General features: G+C 35.0%; 1 long non-coding RNA gene across 2 annotated transcripts in view; it reads left to right on the top strand.

The window, feature by feature from the left end:
* Nucleotides 1-19138, top strand: part of LOC129288850 (uncharacterized) — a 36095-nt gene extending 16957 nt beyond the window's left edge. The window contains exons 3-6 of one of the 2 annotated variants that reach the window (XR_008588082.1): nucleotides 13778-13835; nucleotides 13942-13997; nucleotides 17741-17812; nucleotides 18246-19138. This is a non-coding gene — a long non-coding RNA (uncharacterized LOC129288850). Of the gene's footprint in view, nucleotides 1-13777; nucleotides 13836-13941; nucleotides 14167-17740; nucleotides 17813-18245 lie in introns of those variants that run through there. The other variant, XR_008588081.1, reaches the window with a different exon arrangement.
* Nucleotides 19139-24281: the final 5143 nt, after the last annotated feature.

The following is a 24281-nucleotide window of genomic DNA, read 5'->3' as shown; positions in this document are numbered from 1 at the left end:
CATTGTTTTTGTTGATTTTAAAGTTTTTTAAAATATAAGCACATATTTTTAATCTTTTCATTACCTATTCTTTTTCTACTTTTTGTTTACGCTTGATTATTTTTATTTAGCTTAGCTGCTTATTGCTTTATATGTTTTATTGATATCTTTCGCAATTCTTCCCACAAGGTGGTGGTGGTTGTATCTTTTGCAATTCTTAACTAAAATTCATCATTTATCATATTATCTAGCGTTTAATTTATTTTCTTGAAAAATAAATGTTCTTTTGTTTGGGACTTGAGGAAGCTTCCATGTACACACAGTATATATAACTCATACATTCTTTCTCTTTTTCTCCTTGTTCTTTCAGTAGATTTCTTTCCTTACATTTTAATGCATTTTTTTAAATATAAGCCCACCTTTTTAGTCTTTGCACTTCCTATTTTTTATCTCTATTTTTTGCTCGTACATGATTTTTTTAATTTAGCTTTAATATGTCTTGAAAATGAGCTTAATGATTTATACTTTTCTTGATATCTTTCTCAATTTTTAAATAGAAGTCATCTCTTATTTTGTTTTAAAGAATATGTTTGTGATGTGGGACTTGATGAAACCACCATGCATAAACACCATATATAACTTATTACATTTTCCCTCTTTTTTTCCTCATGCTTTTTGCTGATTTTTTTGGTTCATTTAATGCTTTTTAGATATAAGCACATCTTTTAATCTTTGCACTTCCTATTCCTTATCTAAATATGATTTTTTTTTATTTAGCTTAAATATTTCTTCAAAAAATGCCTACTGCTTTACATTTTTATTTTTATCTTTCTCAATTTGTAAATAAAATTCATCATTTATGTAGATTGTTAACAAAATGTATCATATTATCGAGCATTTAAATTGTTTTCTTTTATGCGGGATTTTAGGAAGCATGCATGCACACATAGCATATATAACTCATTCCATGCTTTTTCCTCTCTTTTTGCTCGTTCTTCTTCTTTTTTTTTTGGATTTTAAAGCTTTATATATATATATATATATAAGCACAGCTTTTTGAAATTTGCATTTCCTATTATTTATCTCTATTTTTTTTGCCTATACTTGATTTTCTTATTTAGCTTAAATATATTCTTTTAAAGTGCTTATTGCTTTATATTTTTCTTGATATTTTTATGAATTTTTAAATAAAAGCCTTCTCTTATTTTCTTTTAAATAATGTATTTTGGAATGGGATTTGATAAAACCAACATGCACACATGCATATATAACTCAAGATTTGGATTCGGTGAGTGGATTTAATGGTATCTAAATTAGAGCCATTGTATGATTTCTTCAATATTTAAAAATTATCAATATACTTTTTTCTCAAAATTCAAAACATTCCTCATGATTACTCATCTTATATGATGTCCAATCCTCATGATAAAAAATGAAGGGAACTTAGGCATTTTCCCATGATTGCAAGAGCTCTCTTCAAGTAATTTAAGACATGCTCTAAAGCTTCCCATTGATTAACCAAAGGTGAGGCCATAAACTGATGAAGAACATATATAGGATAGGCAATAATAGGACGACTCATCATGAGATAATTCAATTTCTCAATCAATCTTCTGTACCTTTTAGGTTTGTCAAATAGTGCACTGTTGTCATCATCGAGACTAGGATTAGGGATCATAGGATAGCTGTATGGTGTGGCTGCTAGTTTTCCTGTTTCTTTCAACAAATTAAGAACATACTTTCTTTGACACAGGATAATGCCCTCCTCTTAGAACTTCAATTTCAAGAAAATATGTCAATGGTCCCAAATCTTCAGCTTGTAAGTGAGTGTGAAGGTAAGACTTGAGTGATGAAATGCCTGAAACATCACTTCCAATAATTACAATGTTATCAACATATACAACTAGAAGAATTAGGCCAGCATTTGTCCTATGATAGAACATAGTATGATCACATTTACTTCCACTTAATCCCAACTTCTACACAACACCACCAAACCTGCCAAATCAAGCTTGAGGACTTTGCTTTGAGCCATATAAAGATTTTTTTTTTTTTAAATCATAGAATTTCCCACACTCCCCCTAAGCAATAAAACCATATGGTTGCTCCCAATGGTGGAACTAGGATCCAGAAACCAAGGGGTGGGGAACAATTTAATAAAAAATTAATATTTTTTTAAAAATAGTAATAGTAATTATACTATAGTACTAACATTATATTATTGTAATATAAATAGATTGATTATCATTTTTTTCTTAAAAATTATATTGAACAAGTTGATATGTTCTTCTATGTAAATATGCTCTTTATATCATATATAAATCATTAAACTATTTTAGAACCCAAATATTTTTTATTTAGTTTTAGAGGGTGCATAGTTGCAAAATTTACATATCATATTTGTAATATTTTTACATAGCTCTGCCAATGGTTGCTCCATGTAGACTTCTTCAAGTAGGTTTACCATGCAAGAAAGCATCTTGGCATCCAATTGATGGAGATCCCAACCATAAATAGTGGGCATGGAAATGGAAGGTCGAAGCGAGAAGAGTTTTGCCATTGTTGAGGTCTATGGGTGGTTAACATCATATGTTTGAGCATAGCCTTTAGCAAAAGACAAGCCTTGAGGCGATCAAGTGTACCATCAGGCTTCATTTTGGGATTAAGAACCGCTTTGCATCCAATGGCTTTCTTGCCCAAAGGTAAATCTATGAAGGACCAAGTACTGTTATGGTCAAGAATCATCATTTCCTCCATTGCTGAACGCCAACCCAGGTGAGACAAGGCTTCATCAACGGTCTTAAGGATGGCAATAATATCTAAGTCGCAATAAATGAACTAGAAGTAGGAGACAAATGGTCATAGGAACCAAAAGAGGAAATGGGATAAGTACAAGTACATTTACTTTTGCGAAGTGCAATTGGTAAGTCAAGATTAGGATCGAGTGCATGAATTGAATCGAGCTCATGATCAAGGGAACTGTTAGGGCCATTCTCAAGCTTATGATTGGGGACATTCTTCGAGTTGCTTAATGTAGGATCCAACGGTGAAGCAGATACAAAAGGGTTTGTAGTTGAACTAGCCACAGTAGTTTCCCTAGGATGTTTGGTGTGAAGATGAATAATAAGTAGGCAAACATGTGCTTGTGCTAGTGTCTGAACAATAGGATTTGTCAGGAGGGCATCCTCCTCCTCAAGTGGAAAATGATCATAAGGAGAAAAGAAAAAAATGGATTGGATTAATAAAATATAACATTTGTAGACACTGAATATTGATCAAGTGTAAGTGAAAAACACTGATAGCCCTTTTGAAGATGAGAGTGCCCAAGGAAAACACATTTAAGAGATTTGGGATGTAATTTGGCAATGTGGAGCTGAGCATTCTGAACAAAAGAAGTGCAGCCAAAGATTTTAGGTTCAACAAGGAATCATGGCTTGGAGGGAAAAAGGGTAGTAAAAGGGATGTTACCATCAAGAACAGAGGAAGGCATTTGGTTAATCAAAAAACAAGCCAGAATGACTTAGGAACTTTCATTTGAAACCCAAGAGCTCGTGCTACTTCAAGGAAGTGCCTATTTTTTATGCTTAGTAAGACCATTTTGAGCTTGGATATTTATACATGAGGGTTGGTGAAGGATACCGTTTTGAAGCATAGACCTTTAAAAAGTGGCTAACACATATTCTTTGGTACTATCAATGTGCAAAGTTTTTACAAAGACATCAAGTTGAGTTTTGATCTTAGTTCCAAAGAGAGAGAATAAGTAGGAACGATTTTTCATTAAATATAACTAAGTGTCATCAACAAAAGTAATAAAATACTTGAAACTAGACTTAGAGAGCTATATGATACGGAGCCCAAACATTAGATTGAACTGAATCAAAAGGGCACGTAGCTCGTTTATTGACTTAAGACACGAGGAAGATGATGATGTTTGGCAAATTGACGTGATTCACAATCTACGGAATGATGAAATTGTGGATAAAGTTTCCTCAAAGATGTCAAAGACAAGTGACTTAAGTGACAATGAAGATCAAATGGGGTTGAAACTTTAGAATAAGCCACAGCTTGTGGTGCTTGAACATCAAGGAAGTAATGATCACCAGACTCATACCTTCTACCAATAGTCTTCATTGTCATAAGATCTTGGACTATGAAATAACCAGGAAATAGCAAGACACAACAATTCATGTCAGGGGTAAGTTTACCAGGAGCCATCAACAATGAGGATGCTAGAGGGCTTGGTGTATGGTTGATGAGTGGAGAAGAGATGATGGTTACCTTTTGTCGAATTTTGAGAGAGGAAAAATGTATTTCTCATTTATTTGTTTTCTAATATACAAATTGATCCTATATATACATATCAAGAGAGGAAAAACCTGATAAATACTAATAAAGTCTAATGAACAATAATAATAAAGCCTAATGAATAATGTTTAAATGCTTGTACAACTCTCAAAGGCAAGCTTAGGTAGTCCCCTGGTCAACACATCTATGGCTTGTAATTTTGTAGGTAGGTTTGTTAGACATAAAATGCCTCTTCTTGCTTTCTCTTTGATAAAATGTCTATCCACTTCAACATGTTTAGATATCTCATGCATAGGATTTAATGCCATGCTTATGGTAGCCTTGTTATTACAATACAACTTTATTGGTGAATCAATTTTGACTTATATTTCTTCCATGACCCTTTTTATCCATAGTTCTTATGTAATTCCTTGAGCTAATGTTCTCAATTCTGATTTAGCATTGCTTTTGGATACAATTTTTTACTTTTGACTTTTCCAAGTCAAAGTTTTCCCATACAAATGACCAATAGCCAAAGGTATATCTCTTGTCTCCATAGGTACTCCCCTAGTCTGCATTTGTATAGATCTCAATTGTCCTCTAATCATGCTACTTGAGTAGCAATCCCTTACTAGGTATACCTTTATGGTATCTTAGAATCCCGTATATAGCTTCTAGGTGTCTTTTCCTTTGTAACACTTTTATTGGCTCCCTACATTGATAGCAAAAGCAATATTTGGCCTTGTATGGGATAGATAAATTAGCTTCCCAACTAGTCTCTGATATCTGTCTTCATTAATGATTTGTTCTTTTTCTGGTGTTCTTTGTCTTCTTCAACTTCATTAGAGTTGTCTTCTCCTTTTGACTCCTTTATGCTATTTTTCTCAAACTTCTTCTTTCTTGAGACCTAACATAGGAGTTTCCCCAGGTTTACAACCTAACATGCTAGTTTCCTTGAGAAGATCAAGTATATCCTTCCTCTAAGATACACATATGCCTCGTTTTGACCTAGCAACTTCCATCTTGATAAAGTATTTCAAGCTCTTGAGATCCTTGACTTCAAATTCCTTATCAATGATAGTCTTTATCCGTGCTCTTTCCTTAATGTGATCTTCTATAAGAATTATGTCTTCTACACGCACAATGAGGATGTACTTCTTAGCTCCCTCAACCTTAACAAATGTTGTATGATTTGATAATTCTTGTTTGTAGCCTTCTGACTTCAAAACCTTTGAGAATCTTTCAAACCATGTTCTAGGAGACTGTTTTAAGTTATGATTGTCAAACTCTCGAATTAACTTGTTAGTACCCAAATTAAATTTGTTAAGAAATAACTAATTAAGTATCTCATACTATCTCTCAATAGCCAACAAGAGGAGAGTCTCCAATTGAATGAAATAAATTCTAATTAATTCAAGATATCTCGCTTAGAAAGTAGCTAGGATATATATATAGATGACTTACAACTGAATAAATCAAGAAAATGCCTAGAAAATCTCCAACAATAAATAACTACTTGCACATTAGAATCCATAACACCTTAAGGGTCCTATTTTCTCTCTACGTGCTCCTAAATTAATTCAACCATTCACTGAAATAAATGATGAAACATAATAAACAGGAAATTAATTCTTTTTCTGACGTGGCTTTCTAGAATAAGTCAACCATAGTCCCTGAACATTACTCCCCCCTTCAAAACTCCACTTGTCTTCAAGTGGAAATGTTGGAAATTGTGCCTTAAGGAGGTCATAATCTTCCTAGCTTGAGTCTTCCACAGGTCGATTCTCCTGCAAAATTAATAATTCCAATGTCTGCTTATCTCCCCAACGATGTTGCAGCACCTTAGAAGGTGATAAAATGAACTCTAAATCAACTGATAATGGCAGAGCAGTTGGTGGAGTTGAAGGTTGTTTGATCATGTGCAGGCTTGAGAAAGGAAACATGAAATATGGGATGTATTTTGGACTCCAAAGGTAGTTCTAGCTCATAAGCAACTGATCCAATCCTTCGTAGTACTGTGCGGCCCAAAGTATTGTGGTGAAAGTTTTTCAAACTTTCTTTTGACCAAGGATTTTTGGTGACAAGGTTGTAACCTGAGCCAAACAACATCTCTAGAGGCAAACTGAAGGTCTCTTTTGTGTTGGTCAGTTGGTGGATTTGAAGGTTGTTTGACCATGTGCAGGCCTGGGAAAGGAAACATGAAATATGAGATGTATTTTGGACTCCAAAGGTAGTTCTAGCTCATAAGCAACTGAACCAATCCTTTGTAGTATTGTGCGGCCCAAAATATCATGGTGAAAGCTTTTCAAACTCTCTTTTGACCAAGGATTTTTGGTGACAAGGCTGTAACTTGAGCCAAACAACGTCTTTCGAGGCAAACTGAAGGTCTCTTTTGTGTCGGTCAGCATGAATTTTCATGCTGTCTTGGGCTTTCTTAAACTTTTCCTTAAGAACTTGTAGTGTAACTGATTGTTTATCTAGATCAGCTATCATTGTTTCCCCTTTGACATAGGGACAAAGAGAGGGAGGGTCACAACCATACACCAGCTTGAAAGGAGTGTTGTTACCAGAAACATAACTAGTGTTGAAAGAAAATTCTGCCTAACAAAGATATTGACTCCACAGTTTTGGTTGCTTGTGGGTGAAGCAATGCAAGTATGTCTCAAGGCAACAATTAACCACCTCGGTTTGCCCATCCGTTTTTGGGTGATATGCGGTGCTCATATTTAATTAAGTTTGACTTCAATTAAAAAGTTCTTGCCAAAATGGGCTTAAACAGAGCAAGTCACGATCTGAAATGATTGACTAAGGGATGCCATGCAAATGAACAATCTATTGACAAAACAAACCAGCCACATTTTTTGCAAAAAAAAGGTGTGAAAGGGCAATGAAATGATTGTACTTATTGAGACGGTGAACCATCACCAAGATAACATCATGACCTTTAGGCTTTGGGAGCCTTGTAATAAAGTCAAGAGATATGTCCTCCTAAATTTGCTCTGGAATAGGGAGTGGGTTGAGAAGTCTAGCAGGAGCAAGGGTTTCATATTTATTTTGTTGACAAATTAAACACTTCTGCACAAAATGTTTAACATTAGTTTTCATACCTTGCCAATGTACATTTGCTCCTAATCACTTCAAGGTCTTTAGGCACCCTCCATGGCCACCCTTGGGCTTGGCATGAGCTTCCTCCAATAACTTAGCTCATAGGTGAGCTTCATTTGGAATCACAAGTCGACTCCTAAAATATAATCTGCCATCCACCAAGCTATAATCTGGTGGGAGTATGGATTTTTCCATAATGTATCCACCACATTTTTGGTTTTAGGGTTTGCCGACAATGCTGCAGGCAGTTGGTGAAGGTCCTCTGCTATAGGAATGACAAATTGGAAAAAATCAGCATGTTGAGGCCTCTGAGAGAGTGAGAGAGAGTCTCAGCTGCAGTGTTTTCTTTTCCAGCTCTCTATAAGATGGTAAAATTAAGAGGAGGGAGCTTAACATCATTCTTTGCTGGGAATGAGTGAGTGCTTGCTGTTCCAAGAGGTGCTTAAGGCTGCAGTGGTTGGTTTGGACATAAAAATAGCAGTGGTCACCATTTTTTGAATTGCAAGCGCCAAAGCTATCATCTCTCTATTATATGTGGACTTATACTTGTTGGAAAAAGAGAATCCCTTGCTGAAATAAGAGGTTGGATGTCCTTCTTGAGTTAGGACAGCACCAATTCCTGCCATCGAAGTGTCACATTGAATGGTGAATGGAAGATGAAAGTTTGGTGGTTGTAACACAGGTGTGGTGGTTATCACTAACTTGGTTATCACTAACTTCAATGCTTCAAAGGCTTTTTGTGCCTATTCAGACCAACAAAAAGAGTTTTTCTTTGTTAGTTCAGTCAAGGGTCTAGCAATCATACCATAGTTTTTAACAAAATGCCCGTGGTAACCAATGAGTTATGAGAACCCATGGAGCTCTTTCACAGATTTGGGAGATGACCATTGCACCACTGCAATTATTTTTTCAGAATCCACTTCCAGCCCTTGAGTAGATACCATATGGCCCAAATAATTAATGAGTTTGGCCCAATGAGATTTTGTTTTGGCATCAGCAAGAAAAGACTGCTTCTAAAGGATAAGGAACACTGCACGCAAATGCTGTTGAGGTGTTGGGCTGTAAACTAAGATGTCATCAAAAAATACCAGAACAAATTTCCTTAAATGGCCTGAATAAATCATTCATACTGGACTGGAAGGTGGCTGGTGCATTAGTTAAGTCAAATGGCATAACAGACCGTAAATCAATTTTTGAAAACTAGACAGCTCCATGCAATTCATCTAAAAGTTCATCAATATTCAAAATTGTGTACTTATCTGGTATAGTAATCTGGTTGAGATGACGATAATCAATGTAAAGGCATCAAGAACCATCCTTTTTACTAACAAGTAACATTGGACTTGCAAAAAGACTTCTGCTAGGCCGTATGAACCCATGATACAACGAACTCTCAACTTGAGATTCAATTTCATCCTTCTGGTAATAAAGATAATGGTATGGGTGCACATTGGTTGCTGTGGCATTTGGAAGTAGCCGTATAGCATGGTAGTGATCACATGGTGGAGGCAAACACCCTGTGGCTCAGAAAAGACGTCAGTAAATTCTTGAAAAATATTGTCTACCTTCAGTATCTCAGGAGTGCCCATTTCTAATGATTCTTGAGTAAGAAGCATGCCTTGAAGATGCACAAAAGTGTTGCTGCAATTTATATTTTTTTCTATTCAGCTAGAAGATCATGAACATTTTGTTCTAGTTGGCTTGCATAGTGTTCGAAGATGCCAACCTTTTAATACCTAATACCAAATCAGAACCTCCTAAGGAAAAAGGGTAGAAGTCTTGCTGAATAATTAAACTAGAAAATTTTACCTAAACTTTTGCACAAACCTGATGGCATTTCACCTTGCTTCCATTAGCAATCTGAACTCCAAAAGTTTGGAATAGTATGAACAAGTAGTTGCAATTTGGATACCACTGTTTCAGAGATGAAATTGTGCGTTGAGCCGCTGTCAACTAAAATAAGAATAGGACGGCCTTTGAGAGTGCCCTGTAGCTTCATCGTGGTTGTGGAATGCTGACCTAGTATTGCATTAAATGAAATTTTGGCATTTGCTGGCTCCATCTCTTCCTTGGCCTCCTCATTTAATGGAGGCAGTACTTCATCCTCCTTAGCAATTTCTAGTAGAGAAAAAGAAGCATTGGATCGATGCCCAAGTTGAAAGAGAGCCCCACACCTGAAATAGAGGCCCTTTTCTTTCTGGTTTTGACATTCTACATCTTGTGGAGAGATTTTCACCTGCATTGAGGGATTTTTGGGGATGATCGAGGCCAAAGAAGTGGATTTGATGGGATATGCTGAAGCTTTCAACGAGCTTGAGTCTTTGGAGTCTTAAAAATTACTTGGGTCACATGCTGGTTGGGACAGATTTGGGCGGCTTTGAATGTATGAAGAGTTTGGCCTAGGTCTATGTGAAATCTGGGCCTTCTCAAATTCCAGGGCCAAATTTGCAGCCTTATACATTGTTTTAAGTTTTTGAATAGGCACATCAGCCTTTAGTTCTTCCTTGAGGCCGTTAAGAAAAACTCCCAATAAACATTACTATGGGTACTTTGAGACTTGTGCGACTCTCTTCGCGAATTCTTGGCAGTATTCTTGCACTGACCCAGCTGTTTGATGCCACTGAGATGTTCATTTGGGTTCAAATATTCTGGAGATACATAGTGCTCCTATAATGCCTTAACAAGCTCTTCGTAACACATCACTGTACGCTCAGAATTTATCCAGGAGAATAAATCCAAGGCATCACCCTCTAGGTACATGTAAGCTACATCTACTTTGAAATCTTTTGGAGTATGATAATAGCGGAAATATTTTTCTGCTTTCAGAGTCCACCCACGCAGATCGCCATTACTGAATTTTGGGAATTCATTTTTTGTGTGTGGTGGCTATAGGTTCCTTCTATTGTAAGCACCGGTAGTGTCCATCCATTTGTCTCCTACCCTTACTGGTTGCAGAAGCCTCAAGTGCTTCTACCTTAATGTTTCTAATTTGGAAGCAATGATGGCCAACGGATTTGTTGCAAATGGCTTTAGAGTCGATTCATTACGATTCATTACGTGTGTTGTTGGAGGGAGTTGGCAAGCGGATTTGTGGTTTCATTTCCAGAGTGTGTGGTCACCATGTAGATCGAAGCAGCTTGGATGCTAAATTGTTAGTACCCAAATTAAGTCTGGTAAGCAATAGCTAAGCAAGGATCTCACTCACACTATCTCTCAACAGTCAATAATAGGAAAATCTTTAATTGAATGAAATAAATTTTGAATAATTCAAGATATCCCGCTTAGAAAGTAGCTAGGATATATATAGATGACTTACAACTGAATAAATCAAGGAAATGCCAAGAAAATCTCCAACAGTAAATAACTACTGGCACCATAGGATCCATAACACTGTAAGGGTCCTATTTTCTCTCAATGTGCTTCTAAATTAATTCAATTATTAACTGAAATAAATGATGAAAAATAATACACCGGAAATTAATTTATCAATGTAGATGGATTTAATTTTAATGATTTATATTTGAAATATATTTAAATTAAATTATGATCATATTTTATATTTTAATTATTTAATAATATATTTTTAATAACTATTTATTAATGGAGATAAAATCTTATGAGATTGCAATTTGAGTTTACGTTCTTATCATGAGTTTACTTACACTTGCGAATTTAACAACCTTGTTTCAAGCCTTAGAGATTTCTTCAGCAAGCATAATTTGTCACTTTTGCCTCTATCAAACCCTGAAAGTAGAGTTATGTAGACTTTCAATTCTCCATTTAGAAAAACATTCTTGATATTTAGTTGAAGAAGAGGCTATTCAAGGTTGGCTATTCAAACTTCTGTTACTAGCGCAAACATTTCTTTGTAGTTTATTGTTTGGGTGAAACCCCTTACTACTAACTGTACTTTAAATTTGTCAAGTGTGCTATCAGCCTTATACTTTGGGGTAAAGACGTATTGCAACTAACTAGTTTCTTACCTCCAAGTATTTCAACAATCTCCCATGTTCCATGTTTCTCCAAAGCTCTTATTTCCTCCATAACTGCATTTTTCCATTCTGATATTCCCAGTGCCTCTTGGATGTTGTTAGGAATAATAATTTATTCAAACTAGTAATGAAGGGCCAATAATTAGGAGAGAGAGCCTTGCAAGACACATGCTTTTGAATCAAATGTAAAGTACAAGATCGAGGTTGTTTCTAGGGAACAATGGGTAGATCAAGATTAGCAGATTCACTAGATGGATCAGTTCTTGGTACTTTAGCTTCAAAAGATTGGTTAAAGTACTCATTACCATTGTTGTTGTGTAAGACTTGGTTGCTAATATTGAATTGGTTTTTGATCATGGTGAAAAAACTCATGAATGTGGATGAAGCCTTTGACTTGTTTTTGAAAAGATAAACCTATCAAACATGAGTATGGTCATCAATGAAGGAAATTAACCATTTTGTTTGAGTATGGTTTGGAGTGTGAGATGGTCCCCAGAAGTTAATATAAATGGTTGTGAAAGGTTTAGTGGGTGTGTATTTGACTCTAGGAAAGGAAGTTCAATGGTTTTTGGCAAGTTCACTTAACTTACTGGATTTCACTATGATTCAAGTTCAGGCATAAGATTGGAAATAATCATTGAAGGTGATGAAAATTAGGATGACCTATCTTGACTATTTGACTATGAAGGTGTCAATCCTACTTTGACGACGACAACAGTTGAGATAGTCAAGTAGCTGAGCTTGATCACTTTTTGCCTCTAAACCAACGAAATTCCCCTTTCCGAAATCATTGCTTCTTCCAAATTACAAGAACTCTTTGCAATGTTCATGGTTCATGACTCATATCCTTGTCAAGCATAAACATTTTAGAACTGCACAAGAGATGCCTGAGAAAATTGGCCACAGGGATTTTCTGTCATTGCCATCAGTTTTGAGAACTTTGATTGAAATTCAACATGGCCAAAAAGTGAATTCGCATATATTGAGCTGGCTTGTAATACATTATACAAAATCAAAGATGACTGATAATGCCACAGTTTTTTGAGCAGATGAAGCTATATAAATTGAAACCTCATTTGCATGCCATGTGCTCAGAAGTTATTTAATCTTATTGAAGGGAGGGGTATGGTAGGTGATTGTGTTATTCATAGAAGTCTTGCTTATACGTAATGGAAATCAGGGAATGCAAAGGTTGTATCAAATATACTTGAAGAGATGACTAGGAGGAGGTTGATGATAACAGGCAAAATATAATAAATGTTTCGGTAATCCTCTTGATAGTGAAAACAAAACTTCATGTTCATTCTGGAATTATGTGGTGGATAGGGGCCTTATGTCAAGAAATACTATGAATAAAGTAAAGAAGATGGAATTATGATTATTAACCATTGTTCACTAGAATTTTCAGTTTTATTTTGAAGCTTTTGGAGTGGAAAAAGAATTACTGGCCATGATTGCATTTATAGCCTTCTTTCTGTATCTTTTCTTCATAATATACTAGAGGATAGCAGCAATTGGCTTTGAACAGAGTCTGATCATTTATTAACTAAAGTCTGAGGAAATATATTTATATGCTAATGGATTAAACTTACTATGTCCTTTTGACATTAACTCACTAGGCATAACTTCTTTTCTCTGTAACTTGGGATTCATAGCTAGCAGGTTTCTTAAAATTCTTAGACTCTAGATAGATCAAGAATATAAGTTATAGTTTGATGCTTCCTTGTGTTTTGGCCACTGAATATTGTTTTCTGCTCTTTCATTAATTTGCATAAAAATCCATATATTCGCTTGCTATAGTGTTGAACTACTGAAAATTCTTATATTTGTTGATTGTTGATTCCCATCACCTTCAAATTAACCACATTTCTATAAGAGACATGTGCATTAGCATTCTCTGTTGTGGTGCTGAATTAATGAAAGTAGTTAATATTTGTTGATTCTTTTGGCATTAACTAACCTTATTGCTCAGACCAAAAATGGAAGAGATTTCATGTAATTGGCTATGAGTAGAATATGTAGCCAAAACTGGAAGTATTTTGATGCATATTTGAACCTCATCCCCAAGACGTGAGGAAGAAAATTTGATTTCTTTTTAAATAACATAGAAAGTCTGGTTATTTGTCCATCAAAATGGGATTGTATGAAAATCAGTCTTCTGTCAATTTACATTGCCTCGGAGACCTATTTTGCTCTATCTACTACTTAGAGGAAAATGTCCTTGGCTGTATCTGTTTGTGTTCAATTTTAATTGGAAAACACTTCTAGCTGTTACATTTTTGCTCTGGTTTTATTTTGTGAATGGGTTTCTTCGTCCATGTCCTTCCTTTTGTTATTGATGAACTGGTCTTCCTCTTCCTCAACTCTTGATTTCATCAAATTTGGCTTGAGTTTGTTTACATCTGACTACTGAACAGGTTTCAGAAAAAATTCTCGAGCTCTTCCTCTAAGCATCTGATACAAAAACAAGGCCAGGTCAGATCCAAGATTCAGTCTGTTATAACCTCTGGGTTTGTAATTTTAATTTGAAATTTTTAGTTACTGTCTTGTCATGATATTTGATTTGGGTTACAATTTGCAGTTTCCCTCACCTGTTGATCCTTGATGGGACATTCTCTGAGGACATAATCTCCAATGGTAAGTTTTTGAGAGATTCAGATTCCTGCAAAATTAATTATCTTCTATTTTTATTTATCTAACCTTAAATAAAAATAATAGAATTTTGTAAGTTATGGTGTCTCTAATGTATAATTTTTGGATTCAAACGAACTTGTCTAGCATGGAGAAGGAAAAAACTCTCGACTTTTCATCCATCTATCCATCGATATATTTGTTTAATTTTATTTATAAATTACTTTTAACATATTTTGTTAAAATAAAAAAACATTAAAACTCATTAATTTTGTCTAAAAAATTATCATTGCTCTTATTAAATATTTTTTTAATAATATACTTTCTCTCACCTACATTTAATGGAGGGTAAAGAGGAAAATATGATAAAAACTTAAAATGAAAAAAAAAATCATGCCTCTCCATCTTATAAATAAAATTATCACACCTTGATACTAAAGGTATGAGCGACACGGAATGTGAGATAACCTTGTATTCTATAAGCTTTAATTAATTAGAAATTAAAGCTAAATTTTTGATAGATAGTTTTTTATATACATTTATAAAGTTTGTAAAGTCTTAAATATGTTGTAAAAATTTTGATAGAATTTTTCCTATAATTTGAACCTCACCAAGTTCCTGCAATAATGAAATCAGCCAATCACAAAAGAGACTAGCTTTACACTACTAGATTATATATCAGCAAAATAAAATTAGAATCTAACTTCAGTATATGTGAAGCACCAAATTATAATTTCATAATATAAAATATATTTACATCAAAGGTAACCACCACACACTTCCATGGTTCAAAAGCAATTGTGTCCCTCAATGATCAATAGGAGATGCAGGGTCAATTTTAATATTTGAGACCAAAAAAAATCTTTTTGGTGAGTAGCGTCTCAATTAATAGTTGAAATAAATAATGGAAAGCAATCAATTTATTAAAATAATCAATTGCAAATAATATAAATCAAGAATACAAAAATAGAAATGAAGTTTGTTAATGTTTCAAATTTTAAATTTTTAAATTTTTACACATGTTTTAACATCTTAGGATATATATATATATATATATATTACTCAATAATTTTATGTATAGTTAAAAAATAGCAGTTCGTTTTTTAAGATTAAATTTAAAGAAAATAGTTTCAATTTTTTTTTTTTTTTAATGAGGCTTGATTAGAATGATTAACAAGCGTGCAAATAGAGTTTGCGAGAGTAAGCAATATATCCAGCATGGCAAGAAGTCACAAAAGTAAGCGTTAGTATAAAGCTCACAAACAACAGGTATAGATTATATCCGTGAAACTATATCCTTCATTTCACGTGTGTTGGCTGGCACACAGGGCTAGCACCTCCAATGCACCTTGCTAGTTAGGTGTACCATGACGCGTCGAGGGCTAACGAAATTATTATTAGTATCTAGAATTATAAACTTAGTTTTCCTAATTAAATCAAGCGTGCATGAGGTTGAAATATTTATTGAAAACCATTCCTTTCAAAATATAATATTCAACTATCAAAATTTCTTTTCATTATTCTCTATGCACGAATCATCGTATTAACAACTGTCATATAAATTATAAAATTTAAATAAAAGAAATATTTAAAATAAATAATCAGTTAATAATGTACTGGATTTAAATATTTTTCAATAATAGCATAATTTTTAATAAAAATAAAAGAAATTTCATAATAAACTAATTAATATAAAAGTGAGGTAAGTAAAAGAATTGTATAAATCTTACAAATAAAATTAACAAGAATATTTATACAACTTATAAAAAAATGCTATAAAAATTTAAATAAAGAAATTTTATGTACACTTTGCAAACAATTATTTTTCTAAGAATTTTAAAGCTTGCTTCTCTTATCTTTTTACTTTAATTTTAATGATGTTTTTAATTTCCGGACAAATAAATCATAATCTTAAAATCATTATCAAGTAATTTTTCAGTCAAATTCAGGAATGAACATTTTATTTAAAACTAATCACTACATCATTATGTTCAATTATAATTTCTTAGAGCTTTGTCATCAATAATATGAACTTTGAACCCAAAATATAAATTTCTCATTTTCTATCAATAAACTCAAAATTAACTATGTCAATTAATCGATCTTACCATTCTTGTAAGCATTCAGACAAACCTCTTAGCAGCATTTTTATTTTCTCATCACATAATCAATTTGCATACATCCTAACCTCTTATCCTCACCATTTAATTCTTAAATCAAACTTTCATATACTATTTAAATATTATTAAAAAACACAAAATATTTCAAATTAAATCCCAGTCAATTATTTGAATCACCTTTGGCAGCGACTAACATCAGCACCCCTTAATAAGAAATTTTTAGCATGATATACTTATTCCTCAAAGCTTCTTCCTTGAATGCTTTAAACAACAAAGAAATTCAATTTCCCTCTTCACTAAACAATAACCAACAGAAATAGTAAAGCAGAACTTTAGTTCCCATCATCATCAGTCACGAAAGAACTATTTGGAAGGGGTAAAAATCACATACAGCAAAAGAGAAGGAATTAAGCTTCATCTAGCACATCTAGCAGTTGAGGAGGAAAGCAAATTGAAGACCAAACACATACACACACGAACCTAGAAGAACAGAGAGTGACAGAAGAAGAGAATCCAACGACTCCACCACTTCCAGTAGCTAATCGTGATAGTAAGGATAGCACGAGTCAACGGCGACGAAGAAAACCAACGACGGGGACTGGAGAGAGATGGGTTGACGGTGAAGTCTGGAGGAGTATATTGGCAGTGGAGAGAAAGAAGAGAGAAATAAAAAACAAAAATGGGATGCTCTGTTTTATGAAGTTTCGAGCAGAGGAGAATATAAATTTGATTTAAAAAGACAAGTGAGAAAATTACAAAAAAAAAAATTATCAAAAAGGCACAGAATTTTTTATAATTAAAAAAATAAATAAAACTTAACTTTTACTCAATAAAAGTTGAACTTTAAATTTTTACAAAATTTATTAACATAAGTTCCTATCAGTCACTGTTTTCCACTTATTATAAAACTAATTTAAATAAAATATTAATTTGTAAAAAAAATTAATATAATTTAATTTAAAATTTAAGATCATTGTATACACAGACGTGTACTTCTCTAACTTTATTTGTTAGTTTTTTCTAACACGTTTTACTAAAATTAAAAAAAAATTTAAAATTCATTGGTTTTGTCTGAAAATTTAGTAAATTTTCAACTATCATTGTCACCACCGCCAATATTACCGCTCAACTATCATTGTCACCACCGCCAATATTACCACTGCCACTACTGTTGGTTGGATGGATGGATGGATACTGTTGGTTGGATGGATGGATGAACACAGTACTACCGCTACCTCCTTAGTTATATATTTTGATTCCATTATTATATATCATTTATATCATTCCCCTTGAAATTAAAAACAATCATGATCAGTGACAATGTCAACGTGTGACGAATTATTTCGCATGCAAGTGTTGGTTATCGACACTCGTCTTTGTATTCTCAATATGGAAAAGAAACTTGTGCATATCATGTGCTAATTACAATGACGTCGAGTTATCTAGATAGTCGATTATATCTGATGGGATAGGGCTTGTTGTCTTGTATCTCTCTTCGTAATCTTTCTCTGCCTGGTACAAAATCAAGCCTCCAGAGGCATTAATTAATCCAGTCATTAGATTCTCATGCATCCTTTTGTTTTATCTTCCTCCTCTTCCTTGTTTCACACACTTCTCTCAATGGTCCAGGTTTTTTAATGGCTGCTTGATCTTACTGCAATAATGGAAGCCTTTTCAAGGACTTCGTGATATCTCTTTCCAGTAAGCTTCTATCTGGGTTCATATGTATGGGTTGCCAATACAATTTTATACTAAATACTATGCTTCTTTGATTGGCAACTCGTTAGGAACTTTTCTGTATTTGGATAGTAACGTTTGCTATAGCAGCTCTGGACTGTGTATACGTGTTTCCTTTAACATTCAAGAGCCATTAAAGTTGCAAGGAACACTTTGGTCTTTCTTCAGGCGAGGAGTTTGATTTCTCCATCTATTATGCAACTCCATCGCTTGTGTTTTAATTGTCATCGCATAGGACATGTTCATCAGAATTGCTCTCAGATTCTCTCGTTTTCATTCATTTCCTGTGCTAAAAGCTGGTTTCTTAAATATTTTCATGAAGAATCAGTACGTGTGATTTTTGATTGGTCCAAATTTTCCTATTAAGTTTCTGATTGGTGATCTCTTCTGTTTAAAGATTCAGCTTCTCCACTCACTTTTGGTTCAGATGATGCGTTCACACTTAATTCAGCACCCACTGGACAGACTTGGTGCTTGCGCGTACAATATGAAGACAAGTGAATTTCTCTGTACTTGGACAGATGTCCGTTGTTGAAAGCATTAATTGCCTCTCTCGATGGATGGTTCAGATGCCTCTGAACGACAGAGTTAAGCAAGTTTTTAATCTTCAAGTACAATCATCCGATCTACCATCTTCTTCTAACACAAGAGAGTTGTCTTCCTCAGGGCAGAATCAATTTAAGATATTAACAGCTTCTGTTTCATTTTCTTCCTTTTGCTACCACGTCTACAATTTGATGATGTCATTCCCTTCATCAGCACAAGGCACCCAAATTTCGACAACCACACATCATATAGCTTCCGTCTCCTGCCTCAGTTCTTCCTGATCACCATGCATTTCCAGAATTGGGTTTTGCAGCTGGTACTAGCATGTCTCCTATTGTACAGACTTTCACCCACGCATGCAAACGGAAATTGGCTCTGTTTTTGGCTAGCAAAACAGATCAGAAGGATGTTGGTTTTTGCGGAGTTTTATCGAAAAACTCTGCACAGTAGATGAAACGATGGAGGGCCTTCACGGACAGCAACATGGTAAAGGCCCAGAACAAGGAGCTGCTCTTTTGGATTACTGTCTTTTCAGTCTGGCTTTATATGTTGTCTCAAGTTTTCTACTTCGCCTTTTGGTTGTGTAAGTGTCTCTGCTGTTGCATGTTTTCTGGAATATCATTGGCAAGATTTTCATCAGCCCATGTTTTTGGCCTGGGTCTTTCAACTCCTACCGGAGATTTTCAAAGCTCTTGTTCTCCAATATGCATGGAGATCAAGCATTCTCATGGTTCGTACAACACTGTCAACTAGTTGGTGGGCCTTTCTTGGGGAAAGTTACTTATCAGTTAGCAACGGACCACCCTTCATCCTGCCATGCTCACGACTAGGGCTTTTGTTCAGCTTTGGTTTTTTTTTTTTTCATAACAAAGGAGGGAACTAGCCCAAAGTTAAAAATCAAAGAGGTTGGGAATTTAATCCCATAACATCATGCTGAATCATAGCCCGTAAGAAAAGAGGGGCAGAGTCAAAAATTCTAGAAACTGACAAACCATGTTTAGCTAACATATCTGCAGCACCATTGGCTTCTCTTGGAATGAAACTTAAATGAAAATCCTCCCGAGCTCTCAGAAAATCTCTAATTTTCATGTAGATAATGCTTCCCTTGACTTGGACATTGTCCTCCACATTGAAAGATTCCACCAGAGTCTTAGAATCAGACTCAAAGATAACCTTAGAGAAGCCCAAATTAGATGATAAAAGCAGCCCCTTAAGCAAGGCCTATTGCTCCACCTCCATAACCGAACAAGACCCAATGTGGTGGGAGAAACCTACAACTCTTTTCATCACGTAATAAACCTCCCAGGATGCTCTATCACCAAACCTCGACAGTGCCCCATCCACATTGAATTTAAACCATTGATTTGGAGGAGAGGTCCAAATACCCACATCACAATGTTCAGCCTAAAGAACAAAATGTTTCCAAATATAGCTTATGACAGTAGAAGGATTAAAAGGTTTACAAAAGATAGGTTTAAATATGAAGTCATTCCTCCAAATCCATAACTTCCAAATAGCAACACCCCATACTAGATCCCAATTAGTAGCCAGGACAAGACCCAATTGTCTTTTCTGATTCATATCACACCAATTCTCAAGAGACGCAGAAAAGAATTCTGAATGGTACATTGGATTTACAGGTTTGCGCCATAATTGATCTGCATAATGACAATCTCTAGGGATATGCAAGGTATTTTCCTCCTCATTTTTACTCCAGTCACAAAGTGAAGAAGTATTAACCCAATGATGCCTTCGGACATTAGTTGGCAACTTATTGAGGAAAGCTACTAAAAGAAATAAATGAATCCTCTCAGCCCCTCTCCACTTCCAAATCCTCTTATACAGAGGATTATAGAGATTTTCATTATATCCTTCAATTAAATCATACGCACTTTGAAGAGCAAAAGTACCTGTAGGACTAGCACCCCAAGACATTATATCATCACCTCGATGGTGTGCAGGCAGAAAGGATGCTATTAAGTGTTGAATAACAGAATTATCCACCAACTCTTCAAGTCTAGAGAAATCCCACATATCATAATTCACCCACTCAACCACTTTTCTAGCAGCCTCAGTGTTTGATAAGGGTCTAGTACAAAAATCTTAGATTTTTTTTCTTTTCCATCAACCAAATGTCATCAAAGAAATTAACAGAATGCCCATTCCTAACTTGCCATTTCATTCCTTTTTCCATAAATTCTTTTTGCTCACAGATGAAATGCCAAAGGAGAGAATCCCCTTTCTTAGCAATCAAAAGATCATGCTTATTAGTCAGCATGTATTTATGTTGCAAAACCTCAGACCAAAGACCCTTTGAACTAGAGAGAAGGTTCCATGCCAATTTAGTACCGCATGCCTTATTTAAGGAAATTAAATTCTATAAACCCAATCCACCCAGCTCTGGCTTCTTAACTGTCTTCCAGTTAATGAGATGATAAGTCTTATGCCTTTGATTACTACCCCATATAAATTTCCTCTGCAATTTCTCCACAGCATTACAGACCGAAACCGGTAAATTTGCCACTTGCATAAGATAAAGTGGAATAGTACTTAAAACTGATTTAATGAGAGTAATCCTTCCTGCAGTAGAAAGGCAATTTACCTTCCAATTGGCCAACTTAGTTTCCACTCTATCAACAACATATTTAAACCTTTCAGTATGTTTACCGAAGTTAGATATAGGAAATCCTAAATCATGCCCTATATACTCAGTGATTTTCGTACCTCCTGCTCTTTTTATTCTTCCCCTGTCTACAGTAGCCATGTTTCTTGAGAAGTAGATTGAAGATTTATCTTTGTTAATTCTCCTTCCAAAAGCATCACAGAAGGACTCTAAACATGACAACATAACCTGCATTTGGCTCACTGAAGCACCCCCAAATAGAAGAAGATCATCCGCAAACATGAGATGTGAAATCTCCGAGCCTTGTTCAGTTACTTTTATAGGTTTTCAACTCCCAGTATTCACAGCATCGGTAATGAGATGCGATAGTTTATCCATACACATCACAAATAAAAAAGGAGAGATTGGATCTCCTTGACGGAGTCCCGGTTTAAAAAACTTAGTTTGACAACCATTCTAGAGTATATAATAACTAACTGAAGTAACACAATTCATAATTAAGCTAATCAATTTATAGTCTATTCCTGTATCAAGTAGAACTCCATGAAGAAATTCCCAATTGATATGATCATATGCCTTTTCAAAGTCAATCTTCATTGCTACTAGACCACACTTCTTATGCAACCTCTTCATATTATGCATTATTTCTTACCCCACAATAATATTATCTTGAATATGCCTGCCACGTATAAAACTAACTTGGAAAGGTGAGATTAACTTGTCCATAATTGGTTTAAGACGCTGAGTAATGATCTTGGTGATAAATTTATAGTGAACTGAACACAAGGAGATCGATTAGTCAAAAGTTCCCTTCTGCTATTGGATGATCCCTCTTGGGGATTAGCAAGATTAAAGTCTGGTTTGCTTCTTCAAGAGAACTACCACCCTTAAAAATCTCCTTCACAAAATTACAAACTAAAGGACCTATAATACCCCAATTAGCCTGGAAAAATATTAGTAAATAACTATCGACCCTTAGAGCTTTATAAGGACCCATATCAAAAATAGCCCTGCGAATCTCTTCATCAGATGGCATGAATCCCAAATTTGAGAGCTGACTATCGTGTAAAACTGGGAAATTAGTCCTAGAATAAAGTTGGTTGATATGTACTTCTTCACATTCATATAGTTTCCTAAAGAACTGTGTAACTATAGCCTTAATATCTTCAACATTTTCAATGTAAATACCTTCATCATTCAACAATGCTTTGACTCTGTTCCTTCTCTTTCTCAAGTTAGATTTAAGATGATAGTAACGAGTGTTTCTATCCACCTTAAAGACCATTGTGATCGAGATTTTTGAAACCATTTGATTTCTTCACATTTCAATATACCTTCCAATTCATCCTGTAACTGGTGCTCCAAGATCCTTAAGAACTTTGATCTCGGATATGCAACTGAGGCTTGGATCCCATTCAATCTAGCCAGGACTATATTCTTTCTTTTTTCTACATAACCGAAAACTTCCCTATTCTAAATCAGCACATATTCCGTAAAAGAATTTAGGTTGTCTTCCAGTAACCCAAAATGCCTCCACTCTTCTTTAAGAAAATCCTTAGAACTTTCATGAGTAAGCCACATTGCCTCAAAACGGAAAGGTTTCACTCCCTTATATCCTCCCAATTCACTTAGAGTCAAAAGGAGAGGATTATGATTAGAAAACTTCATTTTAGGGAGAACTTTAACTAAACAATTTGGAAAATCAGTGAGAAAATGGGTATTACCTAACCCACAATCTAACCTTTCAAATAATTTGTTGTAACCACTGTTACGGGCCCCTTTCCAAGTAAATTTAAGTCCATAAGAGCCTAAATCAATTAAATCACAATCATTGATTCTTTCCCTAAACCAATCAAAACGTGCCTGATTACCTCTGGCTCCTCCCACTCTCTCAATTGTAGATAAAATATCGTTGAAATCTCTAAGGATGACCCACGAATCTGTGATCGAAGAAGCCAATCTCTGGAGTTGATTCTAAAGAACCTGTCTGTAGTTAGAATGAGGAATCGCATAAATAGCTGTAATCTACAAAGGTTTATTTTTCAAAGTCCAAACATCATAGATGAAAGAATTGTCAATTCTCTTCCAGCACATCAACATCTATTAAGAAACTCTTCCAAGCTGCCACAAGACCACTAGAACGTCCCGTACTTAGTACAACTCGAATTGAGTCAAAACCAAGAGAATGAAGGCATCTAAATCTTTGGATATCTTCACACCGAGTTTCAGTCAAGAAAATGATATTGTGTTTAGGACCATCCAACACCACTTTAAGGTTACTGAGAAGCCCACTACCACAAGCTCCTCTAGTATTCCAATAAAATATTTTATTCATAAACTGAGTAAATAAGAATAAAGAGCTCCTAATAAAAACAAACCTATTAGGCCTGCTGAGTCTTAGGGATGAAAGTGTCCTCAAATTCATCTCCTGACTTCCATGTCGCAAAGATTTGGACCATTGAAAGAAGGCCCAAAAGGTGAACCATCCGACTACTCATCCATCCAACAATCCCCTAGATCAATAGGCATGAGGAATGGGCTTGGCACACCAGCAACAGTAGGCCCAATATTTGTATCTTCACTCCTTTCCACTCCCATAACCTCATCCTCATCAGAGCCCATAGTCAACATCAAAATCTCATGGCTTCTAATGTGATTCACAAACATTTCTCTAGTTCTCTTTTCTGCTCTCTTAATGGTCACTTGTTTTGCTCCAATTACTTTTTCTAATTCCTCCACTACTGCTGTACTTATCATGTCCTCCCAGTCCAGTTCTTTATCTTTTCCTGCATCTCTCCTCTTTTTTTCTCTTTTCGTATGAATAAGGGCTGTCACATTGTTCACCTCAGCATCATTTGTCTCTGACGTAATAATCACTTTATTCAGACTTTGTCCCTCGTTATGACCTTCCTTCGCCCCCATATCAACAAGGATATCAAATCTTGCACTATTTCCCCCTTGATTTGAAGTTGTCCCCACCTTATCCTTTGCTTTTCTCTATCTACCCTGCTTTTGAACCACTTTTCAAGTCTCACCATCATTACCATTTTTTCAATCATTGCACATCATAAACACTTGGTTCAGGGCTATGAGCATGTCCCTCTACAACATTAGATTGTGGCTATTTTTGATTAGGGGACACCTCCCGTCTATGGCCGTATATCCCACAACTTGTGCATAGTAAATGAAGACCTTCATATTCTAAGTAATAATCCTCTCCTTCCAAAGTAAAACCTGACATTAACTGCTTATCTAGATCAACAA

Source organism: Prosopis cineraria, unplaced genomic scaffold (assembly GCF_029017545.1).
Source record: "Prosopis cineraria cultivar Desert tree isolate PC_DT_omini unplaced genomic scaffold, ASM2901754v1 PC12, whole genome shotgun sequence".
Classification (NCBI taxonomy): Eukaryota; Viridiplantae; Streptophyta; class Magnoliopsida; order Fabales; family Fabaceae; genus Prosopis; species Prosopis cineraria.
The sequence above is the reverse complement of the archived record's forward strand: the minus strand, read 5'-3'. Positions and strand labels throughout refer to the sequence as shown.